The following is a 14,403-nucleotide window of genomic DNA, read 5'->3' as shown; positions in this document are numbered from 1 at the left end:
GTTTCCTGTCAACCAACATCTTGCAGTTGCTTTGTTTGATTCTGGATCATCGCATTCATTCATGAGTCAAGCATTTGCACAAAAGCATGACCAGCCAGTTACTGAGTTGGGTTATGGCTATCGCATCAGCTCAGCCGGAGCCGATGTGTTGACTAATAAAACAGTAACAGGAGTTACTTTGGATATCAGTGGCCGGAGGTTTCGTGTAAACCTTGTGGTCATGCCAGGGCTGGTTTTGGATGTCATCATTGGAATGAACAAGATGACTGACTGGGGCGCGGTTATAGATGCCGGGAATAGAACTCTTTCCCTCAGAGACCCGCAAGGGAAGGGTGTGCTGCAAGTCAAGCTACCCCAACGGTTGGACTTCGCCAGTCTTTCGTGTGCAGTACAGGTAGTTCCACTAGAACACATACCCGTGGTATGTGAGTTCCCTGATGTTTTTCCCGAGGAATTACCAGGACTTCTCCCAGATAGGGAAGTAGAGTTTGCAATCGAGTTGATACCAGGTACCGCACCAATATCTAGAAGGCCGTACCGGATGCCACCAAACGAACTCACTGAGTTGAAGAAACAACTAAAAGAGTTACTGGATAAAGGGTTCATCCGGCCAAGCTCGTCGGAATGGGGTTGTCCGGCGTTGTTCGTGAAAAAGAAGGATCAATCATTGCGCATGTGCGTGGACTATCGTCCACTCAATGCAGTGACAATCAAGAATAAGTACCCACTGCCAAGGATTGATATCCTGTTCGATCAATTGTCCAAGGCAAAAGTGTTTTCCAAGATAGATTTGAGGTCTGGGTATCACCAAATCAAGATTCGTCCGCAAGATATCCCGAAGACTGCTTTTTCCACCAGATATGGGTTGTATGAGTACCTTGTCATGTCCTTTGGGTTGACAAATGCTCCTGCATACTTTATGTATCTGATGAATTCAGTCTTTATGCCAGAATTGGATAAGTTTCTTGTGGTGTTTATCGATGATATCCTGGTCTATTCAGAAAATGAGCAAGACCACGCCGAGCATCTGAGAATCGTGCTGACACGATTACAAGAGCATCAGTTATATGCAAGTGTGAGTTTTGGTTGAAGAAAGTTCCTTTCCTAGGGCACATTCTGTCTGAAGAAGGGATTGCTGTGGATCCGTCAAAAGTGCAGGAAGTCATGGACTGGAAGGCACCAACTTCTGTCTCGGAAGTTAGAAGTTTTCTTGGTCTGGCCGGGTATTATCGTCGTTTCATACCTGACTTCTCCAAGATTGCTAAGCCAATGACAAGTTTGCTACAAAAGGATCATAAGGTTGTCTGGACGGAAGGGTGTGAGTTAGCCTTCCGCACCTTGCGAAAGTTGCTAACCACTGCTCCCGTTCTGGCACAACCTAATATAGAGAAGCCTTTTGATGTGTTTTGTGACGCATCGAAGAGTGGCCTGGGGTGTGTGTTGATGCAAGATGGCAGGGTGATAGCTTATGCTTCTCGACAGTTGAGAAAGCACGAAGTCAACTACCCGACGCATGACCTCGAGTTAGCAGCAGTAGTACACGCTTTGAAGATTTGGAGACACTATCTGCTGGGGAATAAGTGTCACATTTATACCGATCATAAGAGTTTGAAGTACATCTTCACTCAGTCCGAGCTGAATATGAGGCAACGACGGTGGTTAGAGTTAATCAAGGACTATGATCTGGAAGTTCACTACCACCCAGGCAAAGCTAATGTAGTAGCAGATGCTTTGAGCCGTAAACTGCACTACCAAGTGGTTCAACCGCTGTTTGAAGATGGTTTCAATCTTATGCATCCTGAGGTCTTATGTCACATACAACTCAGTTGTTCACTCGAGAGTCAAGTCATTGAAGGTCAGAAAGCAGACAAGGGTATTTTCCACATCAAGGAGAGGATCAAAGATGACCCAAAGACTCAATTTCGAGTGGATGAGAAAGGGGTACTGTGGTTTCAACATCAGTTAGTAGTCCCGAAAGATCGTGAATTGAAGAATCGTATTATGGATGAAGCCCATCTCTCAAAGCTTTCTATTCATCCTGGCAGCAGTAAAATGTATCAGGACCTAAGACCCCACTTTTGGTGGACCAAGATGAAGAAAGAAATAGCCGCATATGTAGCCCGTTGCGACACGTGTTGCAGAGTTAAGGCCATCCATATGAAACCTGCAGGTCTGTTACAACCGTTATCAGTTCCGAAGTGGAAATGGGAAGAGGTCAGTATGGACTTTATCACGGGTTTACCGACGACCAGGAAAGGGAATGATTCGATTTGGGTAATCATAGATCGATTGACCAAATCGGCCCATTTCATTCCTGTGAAGACTCGTTACCGACCTCCTGAGTATGCCGATATATATATGGCTGAGATTGTCAAGTTGCATGGTATTCCCAAGACCATCATATCGGATCGGGGACCGCAGTTCACCGCTCACTTCTGGGAGCGCATGCATAAGAGCTTGGGGACCAGTCTGATAAGAAGCACGGCGTACCATCCCCAGACTTCAGGTCAAACGGAGAGGCTAAATCAAGTGTTAGAAGATATGCTGAGGGCCTATGTGCTATCGTCCAAAGGATCATGGGAATCATGGTTACCTCTGGCTGAATTCTCATACAATAACAGTTATCAAGAGAGCATCAAGATGGCCCCGTTCGAAGCTTTGTATGGTCGGAGGTGTAGAACTCCGTTAAACTGGGTTGAACCTGGTGAAAGAAGATACTATGGTATCGACTTCGTGAATGAGGCCGAGAAGAAGGTGCAAATCATACAGCAGCATATGCGCGCAGCGCAATCCCGACAAAAGAGTTATGCTGATAAGAGAAGAAGGCCACTTGAATTCAACGTAGGTGACTACGTGTACCTCAAAGTTACGCCAATGAAGAAAGTTCAACGTTTCCGAGTTCGAAGCAAGCTTGCACCCCGATATGTGAGACCGTATCAAATACTAGAGAGGAAAGGCCCAGTGGCCTACAAGATTCAGTTACCTGAAGAGTTGAGCTCAATCTTTCCAGTTTTCCATGTGTCGCAACTGCGGAAATGCTTGAAAGTACCTGAGCAAAGAATTGAACCTAGAGGGATCAAGATAAAAGCAGACTTAGAGTATAAGGAGCAGCCAGTGGGAATTGTGGATACCAAGGAACGAGTGACCCGAAACAGAATTGTCAGAACATATAAGGTGGTGTGGAGTCATCATGACGATAGGGATGCCACCTGGGAAACAGAGGATTAATTGAAAACAGTTTATCCAAAATTTTATAAGAAATGGTTAGTAACCCAAAATCTCGGGACGAGATTTCCCTAAGGGGGAAGGGCTGTAACACCCTAGGTGTTAAGCATGCATTTAGCCCTATCACAACAAGCATAAGCATTCTCATCAAGCATAGCATCATGAGCATGTCATTCATTCCAAAACATGATTTTATGTGCTTTATTTCATGTGTTTTAATTATGTTAAAAATATGATGCTTGCTTCTAAAAATGTGAAATATTCAAACTAGGTTGATTTATGTATAAGAAGAATTAAGAATATTTTTTGTGCAAATTTTGGAGCTATGGAATTTGAGAAATAGAATTTATACAAAATGTCCAAAATGAATTTATTTAAAAACCTAGAACTAGTTTTAATTTGTAATTCAAATCCTATTGGGAATTTGGTCTTGCTTATTAAAACAAAGTTGTAGGGTTTTTGTTTTGGAACAACTTTGTTTTTGGGAGCAAGAGGTGAAAATGATTTTAAATTGGTCCAAATGAATTTAGAAAGAATTTGAGAAAAGAATTTCAAAAAAAAAGAGAAAGGGGACAGGCGCTGCTGGGCCGACCCGCCTCCCTTTCGGCCCAGCTGGGCAGCGCGGCCCGCTCCCCCTCCCCTCTCTCCCACGCGCGCGGCGCCCGCCTCGCTCAACCCGGCGCTGGCCACGTGGCGGCCGTATGCCGGCGTTGGACGCGCCGCGGCCGGCCACCCCACCCCCCCTGGTCGGGACGCCGCCCCGCGCCCCCAGACCGCTCCCTCCATTCTGTCGCCTGCCTTCCCCTCTCTCTTCTTCCTCCCCGCGCACGCGCAGCAGCAGCTCCGCCCGCACCATTGCCGGAGGAAGCTCCGCCGCTCGCCGCCGGTCGCAACAGAGCCCCAACCTCGACGCCAAGAGCACCAGCGCACTCGCCGTCGCCGCGGTAAGCCCCTGCGTGCGCTCTACCGAGGTGAGAAGCAGCCGTGCGCCGTGAATCGCTCGCCGGAGTTACCCCGAGCTCGCCGGAGTACTCCGCCGTGACGGATCTCGCGATATCCTGCCTAGTTTCGCTTGCTCTTTAGCGCGTTAGGTCCGTAGCTCGATGGGGAAGCTCGGAGGAGCTTTTGCGCGCGCTCTACCGCACCGGAGCGGCCTAGCCACGGCGAGCAGCGCCGCCGTGCCGCCATGCATGCTCGTCGGAGGTGTTCCAGTCACCCTCCGGCCAATCCAAGGGTACCGTTGGGTGCGCCTCGCTGCGGGGAGCACGTTGGTGCTTACCCCGTGGCCGGAGACCTCACCGCCGACGAGATCCGCTCGTCAGAGGTGAGCTCCCTCTCGGTCTCGCTGACCGGTGGGGTCGGGGACCCACTGTCAGTCGCAAGGGGAGCCCGGTGGGTGTAGATCTGGGTGCGCGTAGCCATTTTCGTCGGTTTTCTTGAATAAATGATTTCCAGAAATTGATTCAAAACTTGTAAAATTTATATCTTGAGTTCTACAGCTCCAAATTGGATGAAATAAATTTTGGTGTGCTCTATATTTCTAGATCTACAGTTTGATGTAATTGCATGTCATGTTTGAGTAACTTTTCTGAATAAATATATTTAATCCATGTTTTTGCCAGACTTGGAAAATGCATAGTAAATAAAATATGGCTCAGAAAAATGTGAAACTTGATTTGTTGGCTCTGCATGTATGTTTACTCACTGGGAAAATATTGCTAAATATTATTTGGTGTATAAATGAATTTATGGTAATTTAAATGCTTGCATGGCAGTGATTTATGATTTTTAATAATTAATTAGATCATGCAATAAATCTGGAAAATTTTGTGAGTGTTTCTTATGATATTAGACAAATTATAAAAATATGAAATCTGTTGTTTGACACTTATATCACAGTAGAGTGATTATACTTACCGTATTAATTAATCTTGTGATTTTTGTGACTCAAAATAAGTATCCAAAAATTATGAAAAATTTACAGTAGACTTTATGCTTGACTGGTAGTCTCCTGTAATTTTTGTGGAATTTATTGATGAACAGAACTGCATGTGAATTTTAATGGGCCTAGAAATGAATAAAGAAAATTATGAATCTTTGTATATATAGGTTGAATAGAATAAGTTGGGTTTGGTGTATCTTTGAAGCATCATGTGGGTTGCTGGTTGCATTTGAAAAATAATTAAAGAAGGGAATGCAATAGATGTTTAATCCAATGGTCCGCTCTTGGATGATGTTGACTACCTTGTAATGAGCATGACCAAGTGTATCATCCCTGCATCATGTCGTGATCTTTTGGTACTTTCTCATACAAGCATGCACTCGGGCATCTCGCACTCCACTCATGAGCACACATACATCATACAGGCTCGCAGGAGAACGAGGTGGGACCCGAGGAGCCAGAGGAAATTCAGGAGCAGGAGCCTCCAGAAACCCAGGAATCCGGAGAGGAACTACAGGAGTGTCCGGATCACCGACCCAGCACGTTTGAGAAAGGCAAGCCCCGGAGCATTCTAAGTCTCCCTATTCTCGCTAACTTACATAATGCACTATACTTGTTCTACTATATTGCATCTAAGTGATAGGAATTGCTTGATACCGTTGATGCATATATACTCCTTGTTATCCCTACTCGTTTACCTACCTTGTCCTATGTAGATAGGCGCGGAGTCTATGCTTAGCTTGCTTAGTCCGGTAGAAGTCGGGTGATTTCCTGTCACCTGCGAGCTATAGGTGGATACCTACTTGTTTAAGCAGTGATTGCTTTGGGAAAAGAATAACCAAGTGCGGAATGAAATTGGAGGCCGGGCAGGGTCTTATGGTGGGTTGACCATAGTGCTCCTGCCTGTGTCGATTAAGGACCGATCGTTGACGGCCCTCTTATCATGTTGAACGCATGCCCCACATTTAGCTGGAAGGATAAGTCGTTCTGACCGCGAAGCCTGAGCACTATCCGGGCCGGGAATCGGCCCGATGTACGCGCTGTATTGGTGATGGTTGAGGAGAACGACGAGGGCGCGGCGCGCAACCTTGGTATACCTTGGATACCTCGGTCGCCGGAACGGTCCTCGGGTACGGGCGGTGCCTGTCGAACCCGCGAATTGGTCCTGGATAGTGCAATACGGTGATCTGTAGCTCACTTGATCAGTGAGTGTGGTTTGTGTGGGGAATAAACTCGCCAGCTGGTTAGAAATCGATTCGAATCGCCATCGCTCCTGGATAGTGAGCACTTGACATGAGCCCTGTCCTCGTAGTAAGGACTATGGAACACTTGGGTTATAATGATGAATGGTTTTAAGAAATGCTATGATGAGGTACTATCATAACACTATACTTGCTTGTGGTAGTGCAGGTGCAAACCTAGATATTAGGTAATGATACTTTCAATTTGAGCAAATTAAAAGAAGAAAGATGTATGTAGTTTATGATAATAGAATCCTGCGGTTTTGCAAAATAATCGTCAGCTACCCCACTATATAGCCTTCATGATCCTTGATGAGTCTTTATTTTAAGTTTATGACGGGTAAGTCTAGCTGAGTACCTTCTCGTACTCAGGGTTCTACTCCCATGTTGTTTTACAGATGGTCAAATGTACTATGGTTATTGCATCCTCTGTCTGTACCCAGCCATGGGTGATGACTAGACCAAGGGCGATGGTCACTCCGTCTCCCCTTTTGCTTTTGTGGGAATGACCGAACTATGGCACTGTATCAGACTAAGCGTGTGTGTTGTATTTTCAAACTATGAAGCTTCCGCTACTTGAAGAACTTGGTTTGTAATAATTTTTAAGAACTCCGATGTATTTTATGAATGTTGTAATCTGGATGTATTTGTGAATGGCGACCGCTAAACTTATTACGATCTTGGCTGTTGTGCGATATGTGGTTTGAAATCCTTCGAGATTTCACGGACTACCGGGATTATATGGGCTTAAGCATGATGGTTTGACTATGCAAATGGTCACTGTTAGGCTTAATCTCTTATAATTTGGTCGGTTCTGTTACAGCTATCAGCATTTAAACTTTTATGCATCGACCCATATGCTGGGGTAGTACTTCTTTAGATATTTGCCATTTAATGCTCTGGGAAATTCAACTCTTTCGAGAGTTTCTAAAATGTAGGCATTACCAGGAGCCGATCGACTTATCCGATAAGGACCCTCCCAATTGGGAGACCACTTCCCAAACTTTGAACTTTTAGTCCCGATCGGTAAAATTAATTTCCATACTAAGTCTCCATCGGCAAACTCCTTAGCCTTTACCTTCTTATCATACCATCTGACAACTCTTTTCTTATTCTCTTCTATACTCATCAAAGCCCTCAGCCGATGCCCTGCTAGATCATCCAACTCGTCTGTCATCAAAGTAGCATAATCATCGGCAGCCAACTGATCTTGAAGAGATAATCGCCTAGACCCAACCTTAATCTCCTAAGGTAACACTGCATCATGCCCATACACCAACTGATAGGGTGAAACCTTGGTCGATCCATGACAAGCCATCCGGTATGACCATAAAGCTTCATTTAAGAACGTGTGCCACCTTCTAGGATTTTCTTCAATCTTCCGTCTAATAAGCTTAACAATTCCTTTGTTAGATGCCTCGGCCTGCCCATTAGCTTGAGCATAGTAAGGAGAAGAGTTCAACACTTTAATCCCCATACCGATTGCGAATTCATCAAACTCCCCTAATGTGAACATAGTGCCCTGATCGGTAGTAATTGTTTGAGGAATCCCAAATCGGTAAATGATGTGCTCTTTCACAAAATCAGTCATATTGGCCGATGTGACTTCCTTCAAAGGAATAGCTTTAACCCACTTGGTAAAATAATCGGTGGCAACTAGAATAAACTTATGTCCTTTGCTAGATGGTGGATAAATCTGGCCGATCAAATCAATAGCCCATCCTCGGAACGGCCAAGGCTTTATGATAGGATTCATAGCCGATGCAGGTGCCCTTTGAATATTACCAAACTTTTGACACCCTTGACACCCTTTGAAATACTTAAAGCAATCCTCAAGTATAGTTGGCCAATAATATCCATTCCTCCTAATCATCCACTTCATCTTGAAAGCCGACTGATGTGCTCCACATACCCCTTCATGGATTTCTCCCATCAAACCCCTAGCTTCATCATCACCTAAGCATCGGAGAAGAATCCCATCAATAGTTCGGTCATACAATTCATCTTCGAGGAGCACATACTTGGTGGCTTGAAACCGAACCCGCCTTTCAACTTTCTTAGATGGATCCTTCAAATAATCAACGATTTCTTTTCTCCAATCATCGGCACCGATTGCCGATATTGCATTAATCATAGGCTGATACCCCGGGGCATGCTGAGCCAACCAATTAGCCTCTTCATTATGCAGTCGAGGAACATGCTCTAATTAGAAATCTTTGAATTCCTTCAACAGCTGCATACTCCTTTCGTAATAAGTTATGAGAACTTCACTTCGGCATTCATAGTTTCCGGCCAATTGATTTATAACTAGCATAGAATCCCTGAAGACTTCAACAGCATCAGCATGAACTTCTCTTAACAACTCCAATCCCTTTATTAAAGCTTGATACTCAGCCTGATTATTCGTCGACGTGGCAACAATCGGCAAGGAAAACTCATACTTCCTTCCCCGAGGGGAAATTAATACTATGTCGATTCCTGCCCCCCGGTCACATGTGGATCCATCAAAGAAGAGCGTCCAAGGTACAATTTCCAAAGCCTCCACTTCACCGCAATGTTGAGTTACAAAATCGGCCATAATCTGTCCCTTAACTGCTTTAGCCGATTCGTAACGCAGATCAAATTCCGACAGCGCCAAAATCCATTTACCGATCCTGCCACTCATAATCGGCATAGATAGCATGTACCGGACCACATCATCTTTGCAAATAACAGTGCATTCGGCCGATAGCAAGTAGTGTCTTAGCTTGATACAAGAGAAATTTAGGCACAAGCATAGCTTCTCAATAGCCGAATACCTGGTCTCAGCATCAATCAACCTCCTGCTTAAGTAATAAATTACACGCTCTTTCCCTTCAAATTCTTGAATTAAAGCCGAACCGATGACCATCCCATCGGCAGACAAATATAATCTGAAGGGCTTCCCTTGCTGAGGTGGAATGAGAACTGGAGGATTTACTAAATAATTCTTGATTTCATCCAGAGCCAACTGTTGTTCTTTCCCCCAAACAAATTCTTGATCGGCTTTTAGCTTAAGAAGAGGGCTGAAAGCACGAATTTTACCAGACAAATTAGATATAAATCTCCTGATAAAATTTACCTTGCCGATCAAGGATTGGAGCTCAGTCTTGTTGGTAGGGGCAACTATTTTGTTGATGGCCTCAATAGATCTTCGACTGATTTCAATCCCCCTTTGATGCACCATGAAACCAAGAAACTACCCTGCCGATACACCAAATGCACACTTATTGGGATTCATTTTCAAACCGTGCTTCCTTGTGCATTCCAACACCTTTCGTAGATCGACAAGATGCTTTGTGAAGTCCCCAGACTTAACCACCACATCATCAATATAAATTTCCACTAGCTTGCCGATGAACTCATGAAATATAAAATTCATGGCCCTTTGATAAGTAGCACCAGCATTCTTTAAGCCGAAGGTCATAACTATCCATTCAAACAATCCAACATGACCAGGACACCTGAATGCGGTCTTTGGAATATCTTCTTCATCCATGAATATTTGAATATATCCTGCATTGCCATCCATAAAGCTAATAATCCGATGCCCAGCCGCAGCGTCAACTAGCAGATCGACAACTGGCATTGGGTACCCATCCATCGGTGTAGCTTTGTTAAGATTCCTGAAATCAATGCAGACCCGAAGCTTCCCGTTCTTCTTATAAACCGGAACAACATTGGAAATCCACTCGGCATACCGACACTGCCGAATAAATTTGGCTTCAATAAGTTTAGTTATTTCGGCCTTGATGTCAGGAAGAATATTAGGATTACATCGGCGAGCTGGCTGCTGATGTGGCCGAAATCCAGACTTGATAGGCAATTGATGTTCAACAATCGATCGGTCCAAACCAGGCATCTCAGTATAATCCCAAGCAAAGCAATCTTTATATTCCTTCAACAAATCAGTTAACTGTTGCTTACACTCAGGACTTAACTTGGCACTAATAAAAGTAGGTCTAGGCTTATCACCACTACCTATATCTACTTCTACCAAATCATCGGCCGATGTGAACCCCTAGCCTAACTTTCCATCATCGGCGAACCTATCCATTAAAAACCATCTTTAGAACCGACTGCTTGGATCGGTGGAATTTCATAATCGGCAACTTTGAGGAAATCCTTTTCCCAAGCTTCTCCTGAAATACACCTAGTCCTTTCATAGGTGTCTGCTTCTGCCGATGCGATGACATAAGAAGAATCTCCTGGGACAATTTCGATCTTATCACCTACCCACTGGACCAAGCATTGGTGCATTGTAGATGGGATGTAACAATTGGCATGAATCCAGTCTCTTCCCAGCAACAGATTGTAGGCACCTTTTCCACTGATCACGAAGAAGGTCGTCGGCAAGGTTTTGCTGCCGATGGTCAATTCTACACAGATAGCTCCTTTAACTGGGGACACATTGCCCTCGAAGTCTTTGAGCATCATATCGGTCTTGGTCAGGTCCTGATCTCCTTTCCCAAGCTTCCGATACACTGTATAAGGCATGATGTTGATAGCAGCCCCACCGTCAATTAAAATCTTGGTCATCGGCTGACCATCAACCCTTCCTTTGACAAACAGAGCCTTAAGATGTTGTCTTTCATCATCGGCAGGCTTCTCAAAGATGGCTGTCATCGGATCTAGAGCCAACTGAGCTATCTGGTCAGAAAACTCCAACTCATCATCACTGGATGGTGCAAGGAACTCTATCGGCAACATAAAGACCATGTTGACATCTGCTGATGGACCTTTCCCCTTAGGATCTGGTTGTTGCTGATCCCCAGACTGCCCAGAGTTCTCCCCCTTGCTCAACTCTTCTCGCCTCTCGCGCTGTAGCCTTCTTTTCTGTGTCCTGGTCAATCCCTCTAGACACCATGGAGGAAGTTGCTGTCGCCTTACCGCTGGGTGACGATTTTCCCTTGACTCCATCCGATAAGTGTTGGCATCCCTGCAAAATATGAACTCATCGGGAACCCGTGCATTAGCCATTTCTTCAAGTTCTTCCTGATTCCTGGGAAAATATTCAACACGATCCCCCAGTCGGTCGTGCACACTGAGCCTGTCCCCCAGCCGATCATGAACGGATGCTCTCCCCCTAATCGGTCCATTAAATTGGCGATCATTATCACGATAGCGCCGATCAGACCTGTCGTATCGGTCATAACCATTGCACTCAGGACAATCTCTGATAGTGGGGAGTTTGATATTCTCCTCCCAACAATTAATGAAGAATGGGCAATTCCAGTGATCCCTATGCCGATTCCACTCCTGCCGGCGTCTTTCTTCTTCCCGGCGATAGTCCTCTCGTTGGCGCCGATACCGATCTTCACGTTGTTGCCAAGTCTCCCGAGGCCTTCTGTGAGTTATTACAATACCAGATCGGGGAGGCCTCCTTGAGTTAACTCTCTCCTGGACTAGGCCTTTTCCTTTTGCATCGGCGGTAGTGATTTGATGTTGTGGATCCACCGATGCACTTCTTTCAGCTGCCTCCGACGTCAAGACCTTGGCCTTTCCCTTAGCATCTAGCATGTTTGTTGGGAAAGGATGTTGATCAATCTTCATTGGCTTCTGAGCTTTAGAGCTGTCAAATTTGATCCTTCCTGACTCTATAGCCGATTGCAGCTGTTGCCTAAATACTTTGCACTCATTGGTGTTGTGAGAAGTTGCATTGTGAAATTTACAATACTTCATCTTCTTCAACTCCTCAGCCGGTGGGATCACATGATTAGGTGATAATTTGATCTGACCTTCCTGAAGTAGAAAGTCAAATATCCGATCGGCCTTAGTGATATCAAATGCGAATTTCTCTGGCTCTTTATGTCCAAAAGGACAAGACATCGGCTTCTTGTTTTTCACCCACTCTGCCAAGACGATGACTGGTTCTTCATCAGAGTCCGAGCTTGTTGCTTCATCAACGAACGACACCTTTTTGTTCCATGCTCTCTTGGGCTCGAAAGGCTTGATATCTTGATCAGAAATTCTCTGCACCAAATGACTTAAGCTTTCAAACTCTTGAGACGCATACTTGTCCCTGATGTGTGGCAACAAACCCTGGAAAGCCAAATCGGCTAGCTGCCGATCATCCAGAACCAGGCTATAGCATTTGTTCTTGACTTCCCGTATCCTCTGCACAAAACTTTCAACCCATTCATCATTGCGTTGCCTCAATTTGACCAAATCGGTGATCTTCTTCTCATGGACCCCAGAAAAGAAGTATTTGTGGAATTGTTTCTCCAAATCGGCCCAAGTAATCACTGAATTGGGAGGTAACGATATAAACCAGGTGAAAGGCGATCCAGACAACGATGACGAGAATAAGCGAACCCTTAACTCGTCCCTATTACCAGCTTCCCCGCATTGGATGATGAACCTGTTGACGTGTTCCATGGTCGACATGTCATCCTGCCCAGAAAACTTAGTAAAATCCGGTACCTTGTACCGATTTGGAAGCGGGATCAAATCATATGCGGGAGGATACAGTGTCCGATAAGAGTAAGTGTTGACTTTGGGTTTTATCCCAAATTGATCTCTCATTACTTCAACAATCTTATCGGCCCAGTAAGCATCGGCATCTTGCCGATGAGGTGGTTGCGGATCCGGCGCCTGCTGATAAGCTTCCACATGTCTGTGCGGCGCACGATCTGCATGGAACATTGGATTAATCATTTGGCCCCCAATCTGTGGACCACCAAGCTGTTGCCCGCCAATCTGCTGTCCGCCGATCTGCTGCCCAAAATTCACCGGCTGGTTGGGCATTCCCTGATTCTGGAACCCGGGATAGATCTGGCCTTGCTGGAACCCTGTAGCCTGATGACTCTGTTGGGGTGTTTGCGGAAAGACTTGCTGCCCAAGCCATCCACTATTAGCATTCATCGGCATAGGTCCTGCCGATGACTGGTAATTGGGCATCATCATCGAATTGACATACCCAGGTTGAGTCATGCATCTCTGTTGCATCAGCATTGAGTCTGCCGATGCATTAGGCATCTGGAACGTCGGAGCTTGAGAATTCCCAGTGTAAGGTCTTGCAGTAGTAGTTGTAGTATACTGGGGACTCTGGTTCATCGGCATATTGGGAGGTGCCGATGCCATAGGAGCCTTGCCTCTCATATCAGTTGCTTGAGATGTACCGGGTGTCTTGAAGTATTCCGGAGGCATACCAAAACCCCACCAGTTAGGAGGAGGAACTGGTCCTGACATTGCCGATGCTAATAAATTTGTAGTAAGCTTAATCTGTTCTGAAGTCGGCGGATTCGTCGTCATCGGCATAGATTGTGTATTAGTGACTCCTAACATGCTTGGAGGGACAGGAATTTCTAGGCCCGCAGCGGCTGTAGCAACCGATGGAGCTATGACCACCGATGATCCTGGCTGATGATGAGAAGGGCCCACATAATCTGGTGGCAATTGTCCTTCCTTAAAAGTTCTAGCCACGGCATTGAAAACCGTATTGGACAGCACACCAGCTTGGTTAATCAAAGCACGGTTGATAGCACTATCAACCATCTCTTGAAGTTTACCAGGATTGGCTTCAAAAGTAACCTGCCGAGGTGCCGGCAGTGCATCCTTCTGGATCACCTCGCCGCTCCTGTTCATGCTGAAGGACCTCAGGCATTGCTGCTTGTAATCCTCCATGGCTTTAGCAATAGCTTGCTTCTGCTCATCCTTGAGATTGGCTTCCATCACGGGGATGACGTTCTCCTGATCAAACTCAGAAGTCGACATGTTGATCTTGATCTTGGATCTGTCCCACTGGGCGTGCCAAAAGATGTGTTGATGCAAAAGCTGATCTGCAAACGCAAAGGGCTAATACCTGGTTTAAACGTTAAGACGTGCCAGCCGATTTGACCTTACTATCGGCAAAGGTGGTAACTCGAATACTTTGGTCCCGACAACAGCGATGCGCCCGAATGCCACGGCCAAGAGGTATTCACGCGGAACTTGAGAATACGTCGAGCTTAATCTGACGAATTCCTAAGAACTCGT

The sequence above is a fragment of the Sorghum bicolor genome, chromosome 6, assembly GCF_000003195.3.
Source record: "Sorghum bicolor cultivar BTx623 chromosome 6, Sorghum_bicolor_NCBIv3, whole genome shotgun sequence".
Taxonomy (NCBI): Eukaryota; Viridiplantae; Streptophyta; class Magnoliopsida; order Poales; family Poaceae; genus Sorghum; species Sorghum bicolor.
This window is presented reverse-complemented; position numbering follows the sequence as displayed.